Raw genomic sequence first — 9607 nt, forward strand, 5'->3', positions numbered from 1 at the left:
AGAAGGTGTTATTAAAAGTTTTACAGATTTGTGTAAAAATATAGGTAGAGTTGTGCAATGTGACATGTGATGCCATGCTGTGATTAAAGATTCTATATCTTTCTATAGGATATCAGTGGAAGGTATTCCAAAAATCGAATTACTTTAAAGATTGACAATTTTATGTGTATTCATGTGTGCCTTGGCAATAATAAAAGTGCCCACTATCTGAAATGGATAGTGCCTCTAAACTTGAAAATAACTCTGTGGTCACAATTAGAGAACATTAAGTGGAGGTATGTAACCACCGAAACATCTAGTGAAAGTTGTGAGCATGATTGTGTTACAAAAATAAAAGACTGTGTTGTATATATAGAGCAAAATTTTGCTGATGACAATGGAAACAGCATTTGTGTAAATTTCTGTGTGAAAAATTATGTTATGTGGTTGAAAAAGAAGAGGTTCTAGGTCGATATCTTTCTATACTCTATCTTAAAATATTTAAGCACTCCAGTGCAGCATACAGTGCTCTTTCTTCAAACTGTCTTCTATATCTGCCACATCCAAACCAAATCCAAAAACTTATTGCTTAATTAAACATTTAAGCAGAAAATAAGTCAAGTAATTGTTATTTTCTTAAGACTGTATCAGCCAGATTGCCCGAAGAGGAAAGAAAATGCATTTTACAGTTGGATGATGTTTATATTAATCCAAAATTTCATTTCAAGGGAGGTGTTATAACTGGTCTTACAGAGAATTCATAAGTAACTGAAGCTACAACAGTTCTAGCATTCTAATGGCATCTGCATTTGGGAGAGCGAGAAACATTCTTTCATTACATACAGTGAAAAACGTGTCTGGACACAAGCACTTGCAGTTTTACAACTTGTAATTGTTGGAGCATGAACAAGGTATTTTACAGTGTTATAGTAGATATGGGGGATCCGCTCTTGAACTAATTCATAGAGTTGAATCTTTCAAAGGAGTGAAAAATCAGTGATTCAGAAAAAAAGAACGGTAGCTCCAAACGTTTCCCACGGCAGAGAGAGAGAGAGAGAGACGGAGCATATCAGCAGCGCCTCTGCTGGTCAGAGCACAGTGCACGCCACACAACACAGCCAGCGCCGGCCTCTGCCCTGCTTCTACCTTGGCTGCCTGCATTGTGCAGTGCCCCATTGGATTTTGTGTTTCACATATGCCGTGCCGTCTCTGTGCGTCGTCTGCCGTGTGCAGTGTCTGGCGCAGCTTAACTTCGCATCGCACTCTGTCGGCGATCGTTTCAGTCGCACGTCCTGCCCTCTGGGCAGTTGATGCGAGCAACAGGACAGAGAGCCACCTAGCGGATAACATAGGAACTACTTGCAAAAACCTGCTCGCAAGGGAACGGAGCTCACCCGCTCAACGCTCACCCCACCGTCTCGACTCTAGCCAGAGCGTTGAGCAAAGCGACTCAGGTGTCACTCTGGTCTCTGCGGTCTCAGCTCATGCAGTAATACAGCTCGTGGCTCGACCTGCTCGACTCAGCGCCTCTGCATCAGAGTTCGTCCCCACTGGATATTGTTCTTCGTAGTAATACCGCTATGTATATTACATTATTATGTTATGTATACATCAATTGTTTTTATTTTATTTTTATTTGTTTAAACTGATTAGATTAGGTCCCTGATGACTCTTCTTACTATAGGATTTTTATTATGGACACTCGAATTTACGCTTTAATTATGAGCGAACCAATAAATGTATCGCAAAATGTGATACACCAATATTTTCCTTGTTTTATTCTGCGTAAGGCTATATGCAGCACTTTCGTTTTACAGTCAAATTTATATATTTTTTTTTATTCTGGTACGGATTTTGCGATTTTAGGCGTCTTCGGAAGGAAACGTTCACTTTAAAAATATATGGCTTGCGATGTATTTGTATGAGGTTAATGAAATTTTAATACATTATAGCCAAATATATTGTTAATGTAAATCTCAAGTTACAACATTTTCTGATCACCCAAAAAACCACGATAGTGCAAAATAAATCAATAATCAAAAACTTTGTCATATCGTGGAAATTTCAATAAACAATACAAAATTCTTACTCATTATCTGTGTTACTTCAAAATAGGATCAAATAAGATCAAAATACAGGTATAGTACTGGAATAAACCAAGTTTAAAGGTCAATGTGCCTTCCATTTATTTTTATTGTAAATGAGTGGTGAGTCATGAAAAAGAGCTAATTCATTTCAGGGAGTGAACAGTTCTGATCCAATCTCTGAAAAGAACAGTTTTGCCCATCTCTAGTGTATAGTTGTGCATAGGATACATAGTGCTGAGTGATTAGACCTCTCTGAAATGATATTCTATGAGTATTGATTGGCAATGAGATCTTGAGCGTAGTCTATATGTAAAATGTTTTCATGTGTTAGTAAAACATAAGTTTTATTTTGTTACTAAGTAATTTTTCCACGTCATTTTGTTGCGCTGTATGCCCCCAGCACTGAATTAATGTGAAATAATAAATTTTATGATGACATGCTTTCATGTAAAAGGTTGCAGAACTTTATACAAAGTTACTTTGTGTGTACACTGAATAAAATTGCCTGTTAATAGGAGTAAAACACAGATATCACAAATGGAGCAGCTCGTAGGTCGCAAGAATTTGCAAATTGGAAATTTATCATTGACATGTATTTGCAATTTGGATGACCTGTGGGACATTGTAAATGGTATACTGAAACCTAAGGAATCAATTTTTTCTGCTAAGGACTGGAAGGCGAAATCAAAACTAATCCTTTTGATTGATAAAATTAATTATGTTCATACAGGAAAGGCTATGTCAGCAAAGGAGAAATGGGACAAACTGAAAAACACATTTGAAGATGGAGGCTTAAGCAGAAATGCAGGATTACTTCGTAATCTGAAACTACAAGATTGCACAAGTGCACACACGTGGAAGAATTTGTCAATAAAATGATTTCAATCTCAAATCGTCTGAGGAATATTTGTTTTGAAATTGCAGAAGAATTGTTCAAATGGCTCTGAGCACTATGGGACTTAACTACTGAGGTCATCAGTCCCCTAGAACTTAGAACTACTTAAACCTAACTAACCTAAGGACATCACACACATCCATGCCCGAGGCAGGATTCGAACCTGTGACCATAGCGGTCACGCGGTTCCAAACCGACGCGCTTAGAACCACACAGCCACACCGGCCGGCTGCAGAAGAATGGATTGGCACTTTATTGTTAGCTGGATTGGCAGAGAAACATTCACCTATGATTGGAAAATTCGAGCATACCCATTACAGGGGGGAAGCGTGAAGCTAAACATTCTACAGGACGTGAGAAATGAGACAGATTCTTATGATCCAAAGATAGAAACAGCGTCGGCATTATACTCTTAAGTATAAGAAGAAGAATCCAATAAAATGCTTCAGATGCCAGAAAACTGTGCCTTTTCCATCACAGTGCAACGTAGATTTGAATAGCAATGAAGAGGAGCATGTTAATTCTAGCAGTTCTGAGAGGAAAACTACTCGCAAACATAAAGCACTTTCCGAGTGTTATTCTTGTAGTGAAGCGACTAAGGACCAAGCAGAATGGTTCCTAGATTCATGAGCATCTGTGCATATTACTACAGCTACATCAGTTTTGTATGATCTTCATTTCAAAGCCTGACATTGGAATGATAGGCTTAAGTTGGCTAAGTTAAAGTGTGAACTCGCATGATGAGTTGATCATAACTTACTAATGAATGGGAAAAAACAAATTGTAATTGTTCATGATGCACATGATATGAAGAACTAATTTCTTTTCATTACTATGAAGGGTAACAAGGTTATCTTTGATACAGAGAGTGCCAAAATAATCGACTCTTGTGACGATTTTGTAGCTACTGCAACTAATGTAAGACGTATTTACAAATTAAATACAGTTAAAGATATTGCTGAAACTGTAAATCATGCTGTTTGTTCTGCAAAAGGTTTCTTGAGGAATAGGAGACTTGGACATTTAAATAGAAAAAGTATGGTCTTATCGAAGAATGTGGCAACTGGGATGGAAAATTATGGGAAGAATAATGTACAATGTGAGGTGTGTATACAAAGGAAGCAGGCCAGACTGTCAAATCAAATAAAAGAAGATCTACAGAGTCTTGCAACTCATTCACACAGATCTCTGTGGACCTCTGGAGAATATATCCTTAGGAGGTAACTACTATTTCCTAACGTTCGTAGATGATTTTTCTAGATAAATTCATATTTACTTTATAAGTACCAAGGCTCAAGTGACTGATATATTTGCTGCTTATTGCAAAATGGTTGAAAGACAAATGGAGAAGAAAATTAAAATTATTAAATCACACAATGGACCAGAATATATAAACAGACTGTTTGGTTGAATGAAATGGGTACCAAGCACCAGATTACCATTTGTTATAGTTCCTCTCAGAGAGGAGGCAAGAAGTATGGTAAGTGATGCAGAGATATGTAAGTGTTTTTGGTCAGAGGTCCTGTCAACTGTGGTGTACTTAATTAACAGATCACCTACCAAAGCTATGAGAAACAGGACACCTTATGAAGCATGGCCTGAGAAGAAACTAGACCTAATGCACTTAAAAGTCTTTGGATGTGACGCCATGGTTCCAAAACCCTTAAGAGGTAAATGAAATGTAAAATCTCAGAAATATATTTTAGTTGGCTACTGTGAGGATTCAAAAGGATACAGATTTTGTAATCATGTGAGTAAGAAGATAATAAGCAGTAGAGATGTAGTATTTTTAGGGGATTCTAAATATAAAGTAAATGAAAATCTTCAAGATAATATAGTAATTCAATCAAATATAAGATGCATGGTGCTGAAAAAGAGATAGAAACTGAAGCACATAAAGATAAGGATAAGGAGTAAACTGACATGCTACTTGAGAATGAAACTGAAGAAGAAGATTCAATATAAGAAGTCAGTTTAAGGCGTTCTACACATGTAACAAAATCAAAATATAACCAGAATATGAAATGTATGATGCCCAAACCTTCATCAGTAAACCCATCACAACTAATGAAGCCTTCACATGTACCAATGCTCAGAGTTGGAAAGAACCAATTGAAATCAAATTATAATCAATTTATGATAATGATACATATGAATGAGTTGACATATTCGAAAATAAAAAGCTATTAACAACAATATCGCTATTTAGTATTAAAAATCGTGAGAGGGCAATACCAAAATTCAAGCCCATATTGGTAGTTAAAGAATATTGTCAGAAAAAACGAATAGATTATTATGAGACTTCCTGACCACTGGTGCAATAATCATCATTAAGATATCTTTTACCTTTTAACGTAAGGGAAGACCTATTAATTTATCAAATGGATATGAAAACAGCCTCTCTGAATGGAAAGCTGGAAGAGGAAACGTATGTGATCCCAACAGATGAAGCTAAAAGACCTTATCAAGGGAAAAGCAAAGTTTGGATTTGAAGAAAGGCACGTACAGGTTAAAGCAGAGTGGCCATTGCTGGAATAAATGTTTGTATAAAACTGAAAAAACTGGGCAAGTTACAGACAAAAGCAGATCCAAATATATAGGATGAAGTTACAGTTGTACCCACATAGGTAGACGATTTTTTTTATTTTGACCAATAGTGAAAATAAAATAGACCTTTTTTAAAAAAAAAACAGTTACAGTCAGAATTTAACATGCATGACTTAGGTGAAGTTTGCCAATACTTAGGCATGAAGATTCTAAAAAGTGCCAACAGAGAACAATTATGGATTGATCAATTTCTGTATATAAGAAAAAGCTTAGAAAAGTTTGGTATGGAAGATTGATTAGAAAAGTTTAGTATGGAAGATTGTAAGCCTGTTTCTACCCTAATGGAAAACAGTGCAAAAATTTTAATAATTGATGAGGACAAGAAATATAAGGGAAAGTGTACACTATTTAGAAGTTGTAGGAAGTCTACTGCACTTAACACAGACTTCCACCCCAGGCACAGCATTAGCTGCAAATTCTGTAAACAAGTTTTACAGTGATCCAAGAGAAAAACGTTGGATGGCAATGAAGAGAATATTCAAATATATAAAGGGAGCTTCTGATTATAAGCTGAAACATTCTAAAAAGGCAAATGTAAATTTAGGAGGCTACAGTGATGCAGACTGGGGAAGTGAGCTGGAAAGCAGACACTCCATCACTGGAAGTTGCTTTGATATTCTGGTCATGGAAGAGATAGAGGACAGTTGCTTTGAGCATCATGAAAGCTGAATATATGGCCTTATCATCTAATATCCAGGAAGCTATTTGGGTCAGAACACTGATGGGTGAAATAAAATCTCTTACAAAAATAAAACGAACTGTGATAATTTGTGATAACATGGGAACTATTAAGCTTGCCAATTATAATGTCACCAGTGTGATATCCAAACATTTTGACAGAAACCATCGATTTATTGGAGACCACATGGGGCAGGGAAATATAACTATAAACTGTCTATGCACAGAAGAAATGTTATCACATCTCATAACTAAGCCTCTCAATAAGGACAAGTTTCAGATGTTGGTGAAACATCATGGTCTAACCCGTGATTTGTAGTGTTCAGTACCTCAGAAATTTTTGTTCAAAGGGAAGTGTTGGAGCCATTTGAGCAAAGTATTTTTCCAATGTGTGTAGTTTTGCGTACAATACATTCTGCTGAGTGCATTAGACTTCTCGGAAATGATATTCTATGGTTTCTGACTGCCAATATGAAGAATATAAGTGAATCATTCATGTGTGCTTGCTATAATGATACAGTTGCACTTATTACAAATTAAAACAGGATTGCTTTTAATGTGCAACAACACGTTTACTTTGGGAAGCCTGTCATCTGTTTGACAACTGTGCGATCTTGTCACATTGAAGAATCCGGCTTCTGTGAAGTTGGCCTCTTTAGGCAATCTGGCTGCTACAGTCTTAAGAAAATGACAATTACTTGAGTTATTTTCTGCTGAAAGTTTTAAGAAAGCAACAAGATTTTGTATTTGCTTTGGATGTGGTAGGTACAAAGGCAATTTGAATGAAGAGCACTGTATGTTGCACTGGAATGTTCAAGCGTTAAGGAAGCGTATAGCAACAAATTGACTGAGTGCCTTTTCTTTATCATTCATATAACATAATTTGTCATGCAAGAAATTGACACAAATGCAGGTTCTGTGGTCATCAGTAAAATTGTGCTCCAAGTATACAACACAGTTTTAGTTTTTTGACACAGTCATGATCACAACTTCTACTGGATGTTTCAGAGGTTACATACCTCTGCCGAATGTTCTCTAGCTGTTACCACAGAGTTATTTTCAAGTTTAGAAGCACTATCCATTTCAGATCGTGGGCACTGACAGTATTATTGCCCACACACACCTGAAGGCACATACAACTGTCAATCTTTACACTAATTTGATTTTTGGTATACCTTCCACTGATATCCTATAGAAACATATAGAATCTTTAACCACACCATGGCATCACATGTCATTTCGCACAATTCTACCTATATTTTCACACAAAAACTATTAGACTTTCAATAGCATCCTTTGCAAGCCGCTCTTCATTCCTGTTACGAAGATCTTCCTCTTGCTTTCGTCTGGATATTTTCTAGAGTCAGATTTAGACAGTTTGTTTAAATAATGCTGTAGATTTGCGAAAATTCTTGGTATTGCGCCGTATCTCAATTTTAGTCAAGCTCTTGGGTATTTCTTCTTGTTTCCTAGCATATCTTTAAACATATCAAGGTTTATTACATCCCCTTCGTCGAAATAATTAGCACAGACCACAGATCTCTTGGAAGGTAATCAATCTTTTCTCAGAATGGCATTTAACCATTCTTGGAGCATACCTGTATCTGTTGGGAACCGGAATACCGTGATATAGCTTTTATCGCCACTGGGTCTGTAATTGCCTGAGCATCCTGAGACACAACACTTGCCTGGCATCTGAAAAAATCATTAAATTAATGGTAATATACATTTCCTGTAGTTAACAAACCACTCTTCACTAGAATGTTCTCCATGCGGCTTCACTCTCTACATTATATTTACACTTCATTTTATAAGAATATATCAGTCAGAAAACTCACCTTTAGAAACAGACTATCGGTCTTTCGACATCAAGAGAAAAAGTTTACAATAATCACAGTAGTAAATCTCTCAGCAAACGAAGCCAGACATTCATAATGTACACAGAACTGCATCAGTTCAGTAGACCATCTCCACAGTGTTGCCACTTCTCATGACTCTAGCTTGCGTACAGTGGGCTATGTCCAGTGAGTCATGACTTGCTGAAAGTTCTTCAGAAGTTGTTGTTGCGGTCTTCAGTTTGAATACTGGCTTGATGCAACTCTATCTTGTGCAAGCCTCTTTATCTCCAAATAACTACTGCAACCTACACCACTTTTCTGAATATGCTTGCCGTATTCATCTCTTGGTCTTCCTCTACCATTTTTACTCCCCCCCCCCCCCCGCCCTACTTCCCCTCTGTACCAATTTGGTGATCCCTTGATGTCTCAGAATGTGTTCTGTCAACCAGTCTCTTTGTAGTGACCTTTCTGACGTTCTTACCTGCTAATGTAGAGTGGCACATAAATTTTTCGTGCAGTTGCAGTTTTAAGCCATATTAATGTATTTGTTCTTTGGTTTACTTTCTGTTTGTTACTCTATGGTTTAAGTTGTACATGCATTCGTGCTTGCATAACTATAAGCTGTTTTCGAGTATATGTGGGAATAAACATCTCGTTCTCTCTGATACCCACATATTTAGTGACCCCAACAGATTCTGACACATTTGTGCCCCCTTCAGCTTTTTACACAGTTTCACAACAGTGATTCTTGGAACTTCCTCGCCAGCTGCGCCACGCTCATTCTCACACGAGATTGAATGACTCATCATCCACAATTGAACTGGTAGCCAGCTGCACAATTAACATGGTGACAACAAAACCCCTACCATTTAGAAATGTAATCCTTTACAATGATTTGCCCAACTAGAATGTCTGATCATCCTTGCACAAATACCAGCAGACAAGACTAAATATAGGTACGCAGTTGCAGCACTCATGGAGCAATTAGCAGCAGAAGTCCAGGATATTCTAGCCACGCCACTGGGTACCAAACGGTATGCACCGATTAAAAACGCATTGAAGACACACTTGTGGCAATGAGAAGTAAAATTGCTAGAGAAGCTTTTGCGCACTGGAAAGCTTGGAGATCAAACTCCATCACACCTCTTAAGTTGTTTACGCACATTGGCAAGTGATGCTGTAAGTAATGATGTGCTATGTAGTATATGGTTATCCCAATTGCCGTCAGTGATTCAAAAAAAAGTCTCAAGAAGTGTGCGGGCGATTTAAATGCACTGGCAAAAACGGCTGACAGGATAGCTGAATATAACCTGCATCAAGTGTCTCAGCATTGACGCTGCGACACGAAAACGTGCCCATGGTGATGCTAGCCTCTCTGCAATCGCAGTTGGCAAAGTGGACCACACAGGTAGCTGCATTGCAAACAATGCACAACCATCAACGACCATGTTACCAACAGTCGCAAGGTTGTAATCGATCACTATCAGCACAGGTCTTATGTTGGTACCACGGAAGATTGGTAT

This window comes from Schistocerca cancellata, chromosome 7 (genome assembly GCF_023864275.1).
Source record: "Schistocerca cancellata isolate TAMUIC-IGC-003103 chromosome 7, iqSchCanc2.1, whole genome shotgun sequence".
Classification (NCBI taxonomy): Eukaryota; Metazoa; Arthropoda; class Insecta; order Orthoptera; family Acrididae; genus Schistocerca; species Schistocerca cancellata.